The 8,835-nt window shown below is 40.0% G+C and overlaps 1 pseudogene; it reads right to left on the bottom strand.

The window, feature by feature from the left end:
* Nucleotides 1-2,636, bottom strand: LOC102810932 (annotated as a pseudogene).
* Nucleotides 2,637-8,835: the final 6,199 nt, after the last annotated feature.

Here is an 8,835-nt window from a genome sequence, read left to right as displayed (position 1 = left end):
CTACAACTTCTGTAGGATAATTTTCCACTTCAGGTCATGGCTGAACTTGTCCATCCTATAGAGTTCACTTTTGTAAAAACCTGAAAGGTTGTGGATGTTGATCTGATGAGCTTTGTCCACTAAGTCCTTGTCAGGCACTTCAATAGTGTCCTTCTGGGCCCCAAAGTGATTGTGTCGACATGTCACCTGCTCTGCTTCAATATGAAGAGCAATAGCTCATTGTTATCTTGCCAAAAAGAAAGATAGTGGGCAAAAGTCTTTCGCATGCTTTGCATGACACTGAACTGTGTGTTGGTGAAGCTCTCCAGCATCATGTGAATGCTTGACAACATGAGTTTGACATTGTCGTCTATCACACAGTCCCACAGGTGGGTGCATGCATGCCACGTGAATCATGAATTTGATGTGCTGAACCGTGATGGCGATACTACCTGCTGCCAAAGATTCTTTCTCAAATCATTATACATCTTGGCCACCTTGTCCTGATCCATCTGGTTGAGCTTTAGGTAAACCTTCTCCTTGGCATAGATGATGTAATTCTTCAAGACTGCCTGGGGGTGAGGCTCTACTCCATATGTATTTGGCATGGCAGGCTCTGGGGTGTTGCCACTGACGGGCCCCTCTTCCTCCTCATTGCTGGGGTGGTGCCTGACCTAGTTGCCCACCATGAAGCAAGTCAGCATCTCATCCTGGACCAGATCCACTATCTCCCTCACCACACACAGGACATCAAAGTGTGAGATGAGAGGTTCTGTGCGGTCCATGTCTTCTGAGAAGGTGAGTAAGGGATCGTAGTAGCCTCCTATTATGTTAGCAGAAGCAATTACAGTACAACAAGCCTGCAGGGAGATGACAATACTAGCCTTTGAAATGAAAATGATTTGTTGTCCCATAGCCTCATGGATGCTGGTTCTATTCTGGCCACTCATCTTGTCAAACTCATCAATGAAATATACTCCTCTGTCAGCCAGAGGCAGGACTCAGCTTCTAAGGCCCACATGCCATTAGACATATGCTGTAAGGCCTACTGCTAAAGCCCCTTGGCTAATAATGAAGATAGCTAGGCTATATATATTTGAGGAACTGCCAGGATCTCCACACAGTAGTCTATTGATATCACCTCTTACCCTGTGCTTACCCCCTGGGTTTTTGGGTTGCCCTACAAACAGAGCCAGAGTCAGACCTCTCTTGTCTTCATGGCCATAGATGGAAGGAACAGTAATGGTAAAGATCTTCTTCCCAATCTGCTGATCCTTGGAAAGCATGGTGATCATCTTCACATCCTCATCCGTCAGTGCCCCTACAGCCACCTTATTGTCTTTCTTGACCGGTCACGTGGTTGGCCAGGATGACAGTGGCAAAAACAGAGAACTTGTGGGCAATGTTGAGGGAGCCGTCCTAGTTGTTATGGTAGATGCCAGTCAGCTCTATCTCATCTCCTGGTTTGCAGCTGTCCACCAGATCAACAAGGAAAATGGTATCCTTGGAGTGAGACAACCAACCAGCTGCTACTTAACCTGGACTCTCCTGGATTCGGATCCACTGGTAGTTCTGATGGATGGTCTCTTCCATGTTGACTTTGAAGGAGCAAGCTGAGTCTTAGGACAGGAGCCTGGCTTCACTTCCTGGATCTATGACTGACAAAAGGGTCCCAGAATAAATTTGCACTTGTTGCAGTTGTACTTGACCAGGCTGAGCTAAAGCAAGACACCCGGGATCAGCTGGTTCAGGTGCAGCCGTCTTAGCTAGCTCAGTTCCTCCACCAGGGGCAGCTGGGACATGCGGACATGGATATGGCTGGCAATGCAGTCATACTTGGGGTACATGGACAATACCGCCTCCAGGGCAACCTCTTCAAAAATCTGCAGTAGCTCTGTTATCGCCTCTGGCAGAAAGTAAGCCAGCACATGTTCCCTGGCCTCCAGGTCCTCATAGTTTACCACCAGGCCCTCACTATTTTCTTTGTACATGTCACTGATGTGCTCCTTGAAGCTGTTGTGACCATGCATGGGTACACAGGAAGTTCTTGAACAATGGTGGGTCTCCAACAGGGGAGCCACCATGCTTACCCACTCATGCACTGAGTGGCCCTTCAGGTCCTCCACATTCTCAATACTGTCCGTCATCTCCTCATCCTCCTAGCCGTCATCGGTGGCCCACTCCACCAAGTGGCATGGGACGCTCCTCATCCTCCTATCACTCTCATAGAGCAGCCCGCCATGCTACTGCCACCCTCCTGGTCCCGCTGCTGCATAGCCCACTCCGTCGCATCCCTCCGACTGGCAGTCACTCCTCCATGTCCTCATCATCCAGAGCCAGTCCCTTGGCCTTATAGGCATCCAGCTCTGGGGTGGTGCAGTAGTCCCTCTCTGTGCCATCTGCAATAAGTTCCTCTCCATCCAATTCTTCTTCCTCCAGGAGCCCTTCAGTCCATAGCAGCCCTGCAGACTCATCCTAAAGGGTTGCAGGTCTCTGCCAGGGCTGGAGGTTATGGTATCTGTACACCACGAGCTTCAGCCAGGGCTGGAGGAGAGAGCTCTGACCAGTGCTCCGTGGCACTGGGCCAGGCTGGCTGCCACAGTGAAGGACTCTGACTATTCTGCCATTGCAGTACTGTGGTCTTCTCCCTTATATCCTGCACAACCAAGTTTCACACCAAAAATCCATGGCACTTTTAATATTCTTCTTCAACACCTTAACTTAAATGCATTAATTCCTCTATGGTCTTCCTTTTTCATTGTCCAACTTTCACATGCATATGAGGTTACTGAAAATACCATGGCTTGAGTCAGGCACACCTTGGTCCTCAAACTGACATCTTTGCTCTTCAACATTTTAAAGAAGTCTTGTTGTACAGCAAATTGTTGGTAAGTGCTGTTGAGTCGGTTCCTACTCATAGCAACCCAGTATAGGGTTTCTGAGGAGTGGCTAGTGAATTTGAACTGCCGACCTCACAATTCAAACCAACGTCTGGTCCAGTGCATTATCCCACAGCACCACGCCAGGACAGCAGATTAGCCTAATGCAACATGTAATTGGATTTCTTAACTGCTGCTTCCATGAATGTTGATGGTGGATACAAGCAAAATGATATCTATGGCAACTTCAATCTTTTTCTCCATTTATCATGACATTATTCATAGGTCCAGTGGTGAGGATTTTTATTTCTTTACATTCAGGTGCATGCCATACTGAAGGCTGTGGTCTTTGATCTTCGTCAAAAATGCAGAAGATAAAGCCTTTGCTTTCAGCAAGCAAGGTTGCATCTTCTGCATATCTCAAATTGTCTGTGAATCTTCCTCCAATCCTGATGCCACATTCTTCTTCATATGATCCAACTTCTAGGATTATTTCTTCAGCATGCAAATAGAATAAGTATGGTGAAAGAGTACAACCCTGGCACACATATTTCCTGATTTTAAATCATTCAGTGCCCCCTTCTGTTCAAAAGACTGTCTTTTGGTTTATGTACAGGTACCGCTTGAGTACAATTAAGTATTCCAGAATACTCACTCTCCACAATGCTATCTATAGTTTGTCATGATCCACAAAATCAAAAGCCTTTGCATAGTCAACAGAGCACAGGTAAACATCTTTTTAGTATTCTCTGCTTTAAGCCAAGATCCATCTGATATCAGCAATAATATCCCTTGCTCCACGTCCTCTTATAAATCTGACTTGAACCTCTAGTAGTTCACTGTCAATGTATGGTTGCAGCCATTTTGGGATGATCTTAAGCAAGATTTTACTTGCATGCAATATTAATGATACTTTCTGATGATTTCTATCTTCTGATGGGTCACCTGTTAATAGAATGGATATAAATATGGATCTCTTTCAATAAGTTGGCCAGGTAACTGTCTTCCAATTTTCTTGGCATAAGATGAGTGAATGCCTTCAGTTTGTTGAAATATTTCAATTTGTATTCCTTCAATTCCTGGTGCCTTGTTCTTTGCCAGTGCCATCAGTGCACCTAGGATTACTTCCTTCAGTACCATCGACTCTTGATCATATGCTACCTTTTGAAATGGTTGAACATCATCCATTACTTTTTTGTACAGTGACTGTGTACTTCTTCCATCTTCTTTTGATGCTTTCTGTATCATTCAATATTTTGCCCATAGAATTCTTTAACATTTTAATTGAGGTGTTAATATTTTCTTGAGTTCTTTCAGCTTGAGAACAACTGGCCATGTTCTTCCCTTTTGATTTTCTAACTCCAGGTCTTTGCACATTTCAATATAATATTTGACTTTGTCTTCTGGAACCACCCTTTAAAATTGTCTGTTCAGCTCTTTTACCTCCTCATTTCTTCCATTTGCTTTAGTATCTCTACACTAGAGAGCAAGTTTCAGGGTCTCTTCTGACATCCACTTTGGTCTTTTCCTTCTTTCTTATCTTTTTAATGACCTTTTGCTTTCTTCCTGTATGATATTCTTAATGTCATCTCACAACTCTTCTGATCTTCGATCACTAGTGTCTAATGCAACAAATATGTTCTTAAGATGATCTCTAAGTTCAGGTGGGATAAGTTCAAGGCCATATTTGGTTCTTGTCAACTTGCTTTCATTTTCTTCAGCTTCAGCCTGAACTTGCATATGAACAACTGAGGTTCTGTTCAACAATTTGCACCTGAGCTTGTTTTGGCCTATGATATTGAGCTTTTCCACCATCTCGTTCTATAGATATAGTCAATTTGATTTCTGTTTACTCCATCTATAAACAACTAAACACAACTATAAACATGGACCTCATCTATGGTGAGGTCCATGTTTATAGTTGTTTTTTGTGTTGTTTAAAAATATATTTGCAACGAAGAAGTCACTGGTCTTGCAAAATTCTACCATGCAATCTCCTGCATAGTTTCTATCAACAAAGTTATATTTTCCAACTACAGATCCTTCCTCTTTCTTTCCAATCTTTGCATTCCAATCACCAGTAATTATCAATACATCTTGATTGTATGTTTTATCAATTTCAAACTGGAAAATGTGGTGGAATTCTTCAATTTCATCATCACTGGCTTTAGTGCTTGGTATGTACATTTGAATAATAGTTATATTAACTGGTCTTCTTGTAGATGTATGGATATTATCCTATCACAAACAGCATTGTACTTTAAGATATATCTTGAATGTTCTTTTTGATGATAAATGTGATGCCATTTCTCTTCAATTAGTCACTCCAGGCATAGCAAAGTATGTGATTGTCAGATTCAAAATGGCCAATACTAGCCCATGTGTGACGCTGTGGGCTAGGGCATCAGAGTGCAAAGTCGTTTGAACTGCAAGGTTGGTGGTTCAAGCTCACCAACTGCTCCTTGGAAAACCTACACAGGGTCACTATGGGTTGGAATCAACTCTATGGCACTTACAACAACAACAAGAAGTCCATTTCAGCTCACTAATGCCTAGGATGTCAATGTTTATGTGTTCCATTTCATTTTATGACAACTTACATTGTTCCTAGATTCACATGCCTTACATTCCATGTACTAATTATTAATGGATGTTTATAGCGGTGTCTTCATTTTGAGTTGTATCCTATCAGCAAATGAAGATCATAAAAGCTTTACTCCATTCACATCATCATGGTCTACTCTTCTTTGAGTTGGATTTTGATGCTTTCCAACCTGAGGAGATCATCTTCTGGCTCTGTATCTGACAATATTCTGGTGGTCTTCATCATATTTCAGAATTCTAGTGTGGTACTGTGGGTTAATGTGCTGTACTGCATAGCCGGTTTGTACCACAAGGTCAATGGTTCAAGCCCACCAGCTGTTCTGCGGAAACCCTATACAGGGTCAGAACTGACTCTATGGCACTTAAACAACTTTATTATGTTTCAATATTCATAGTCTGGTGTTATTAGACATTGTTCCACTGCTATTCACAAGGTTTACAGTGACTAAATATTCGGAAGTAGTCCATCTCTCCTTCCTAGTATGTCTTAGACTGGAAGTTCATCTGAAACCTGTCCACCACTGGTTACCCTGATGGTGTTTAAAATACTGGTGGCATAGTTTCCAGAATCACAGCAACATGCAAGTGACCACAGTATGACAAACTGACAGGCAAGTTGTGGATTATATACACTTGTTGTTAAGTGCCCTCAAGTTGGTTCTGACTCATAGCAACCTTGTATATGGCTTCCAAGGAGCAGCTAGTAAGTATGAACTGTTGACCTTGCAGTTCAAATGACCTTGCACTAGTAAACACAATTTAAAATACATAAACATCTAATTAAAAACCACTGGGATCTCCTAAAAAAATTAAACATTTGTGCACATCAAAGGACTTCACTAAAAGATTAAAAAGAGAAACTACAGAATGGGAAATAAATTTGGCAACAACATATGATACAAGTGACTAATTTCTCAACAACAAAAAAGACAAAAAAATCTCATTAATGAATTGACAGAGGGTTTAAATACACGTTTCACCAAAGAAAACATTCAGGAAGCCAACAAGCACACAAAGAAATGCTCAAATAATTAGCAATAGTTGTTGTTGTTGTTAGGTTCCCTCAAGTTATTTCAGACTTATAGATACCCTATGAAAAACAGAACATACCACTGCCTGGTCCTCAGGAAGAAAAGTACTGGAACTAATCAAATGATTAAACAAAGTGGCAGGGAACAAGATCAACATAAAAATAATCAGCTCATTCCTCTAGACTCAAAAAGAGAACTAGGTAAAGGAAATCAGGAAAACAATACCATGTACAATAACCACTCAAAAGATGAAATGCTTAGGAATAAATCTAAACTGAGATACAAAAAGAAAACTACAAGACACTACTATAAAAAACCAAAAGAGACCTACAGAAATGGAAGAATATACCATGCTCATGGATGGGAAGACTTATTATTAAAATGTCATTATTACCCCAAACAATCTACAGATACAATGCAATCTTGATCAAAAATTCATCATCATTCTCAATGGAGATGAATCACCAACTTTATATGGAAAAGAAAGAGACTTTGGAAAAAGAAAGCACTACTAAAGGCCAAACTTACTTTCACTCTCCTTTTGCTTTTTCAAATCATCAAATCCTAAGTGTCTTTTATTTGCATTTTCTGAAATTAGAAGATACCTAAGTGGGTTTAGTAATTTTAAGTGAACAGTGTTCTCTAGCCAAATCAGTTTGAGATACACCAGCTTGTGCAGTTTTAACAAGAGTTCTTTGCTACAGGATTTCTTGGAGCCGATAATATGCAAATGTGTACTGTGACTCTCCAAGAAGAAAACATAGTATTCCCCATTTCTCAGGCATCCTAGAATACTGTTTCATGGAGAAAACTCAAGGAAATGTTATTCTGATGGATTGTTTAGATTTTTTAGTTAGAATGTGAACTTAGTATATATAGTCAAAGGCAATGTTTCTTAAGAAATGTTATGAAATAGTATCTTGCAAGACACGTTCATCATGTTATAGTCTGGAAGCAATAGCTTTAATCGTCATAGTATTGCATCAGCATTTCTACAAGATAAATGATTATATTCAATTACATAATTTATTCGAAAGCCTCTTGAATTGGTTTCTCTTTGTGCCATGTCTGATTTTTTTCATGTGGCTAATCTTGCTTTCCTAAGGGTTTCATCACCTAAGAGTTTGAATCAAATTATACCTTATTAAATCATGCATAGAACATAGTGTAGTTTAGTTAATGATTCAAGGTTCAGTAAGTGCTCCTTGTTGGGAAAAATAAAACTTAAAAATGCGTTAGAAACAGGAATTTATGAACTGCCCTTTGTACTTTAATGTATTTGATAATATTCTATCTAAATATTTTTGTGCTTCAGTTATCACTCTCACTTTTTGTTTTTCTTTGTACCTTTTACTAATTACAACCTGGAAAGAAACTAAGGGAAATAAATCTAAGAAAGGAAGGTCTCAAAAGTGCTTATTTTTGTTATACTTTTTGGCCAAAAACCTTAAAATTATAGTTTGTGCTTGATTTCCACTTGACCAATGTTTTTGATGTTTTTTATTGATAATCAGCAACTTAAATTTTTTTTCCTTCATTTTTTTCTAAAGTATCTTTCAAAAACTTTGCTTTTGTTTGCAAGTCATGAAAAATTTCCCTACCATCCCATTCTGAAAGCATTTGGCAGGTAAACTTCTGTTATCATAGCCTTTCTTATGAAGGTCCTTAGCTTCGTCTAATGGGAATTTGCCAAGTAAACAATTTACAGTCTATTATTTCCACTGGAAAGTCCCCTTTTCAAATTGGAGGATTTCACAACAAAAAAGGCAATAGTAAAAGAAATTCCAGGTTTCTCTTAGAATTGGTGTTTGGGGTTTGCAACTTAATGGGGTGGTTATTCATATGACTGTGTTGATGACACTAATACATCAAATTTACAATGGAAAATTTAGGACTAATTACTTCTAACAAAGATCCATTGTTACCATTTCCCCTGTCTGCCAGCTCCTTCCTCCATCCCCTTTTTCTGCCACCTCCTTTTTCCCACCTCCTTTTTCATTGACCCCCTATATACCAACACTCAGTAGTCCAGAAATCAAACGATGTATTGCATTAGGCAAATCAGCTGCACAAGACCTCTTTAAAGTGTTCAAGCACAAAGACATCAGTTTGAGGACTAAATGAGCCGAACCAAAGCCATTGTGTTTTCAATAGCCTCATATGCATGTGAAAGTTGGACAGTGAATAAGAAGACTGTAGAAGAATTGATGCTTTGGGGTTATGCTGTTGGAAACAAATACTGAAGATATCATGGACTGTCATAAGAACAAACAAATGTGTGTTGGAAGAAGTACAGGCAGAATGCTCCTTAGAAAACAAGATGTCCAGACTTTGTCTCACAT

Source organism: Chrysochloris asiatica, unplaced genomic scaffold (assembly GCF_000296735.1).
Source record: "Chrysochloris asiatica unplaced genomic scaffold, ChrAsi1.0 scaffold00214, whole genome shotgun sequence".
Classification (NCBI taxonomy): domain Eukaryota; kingdom Metazoa; phylum Chordata; class Mammalia; order Afrosoricida; family Chrysochloridae; genus Chrysochloris; species Chrysochloris asiatica.
The sequence above is the reverse complement of the archived record's forward strand: the minus strand, read 5'-3'. Positions and strand labels throughout refer to the sequence as shown.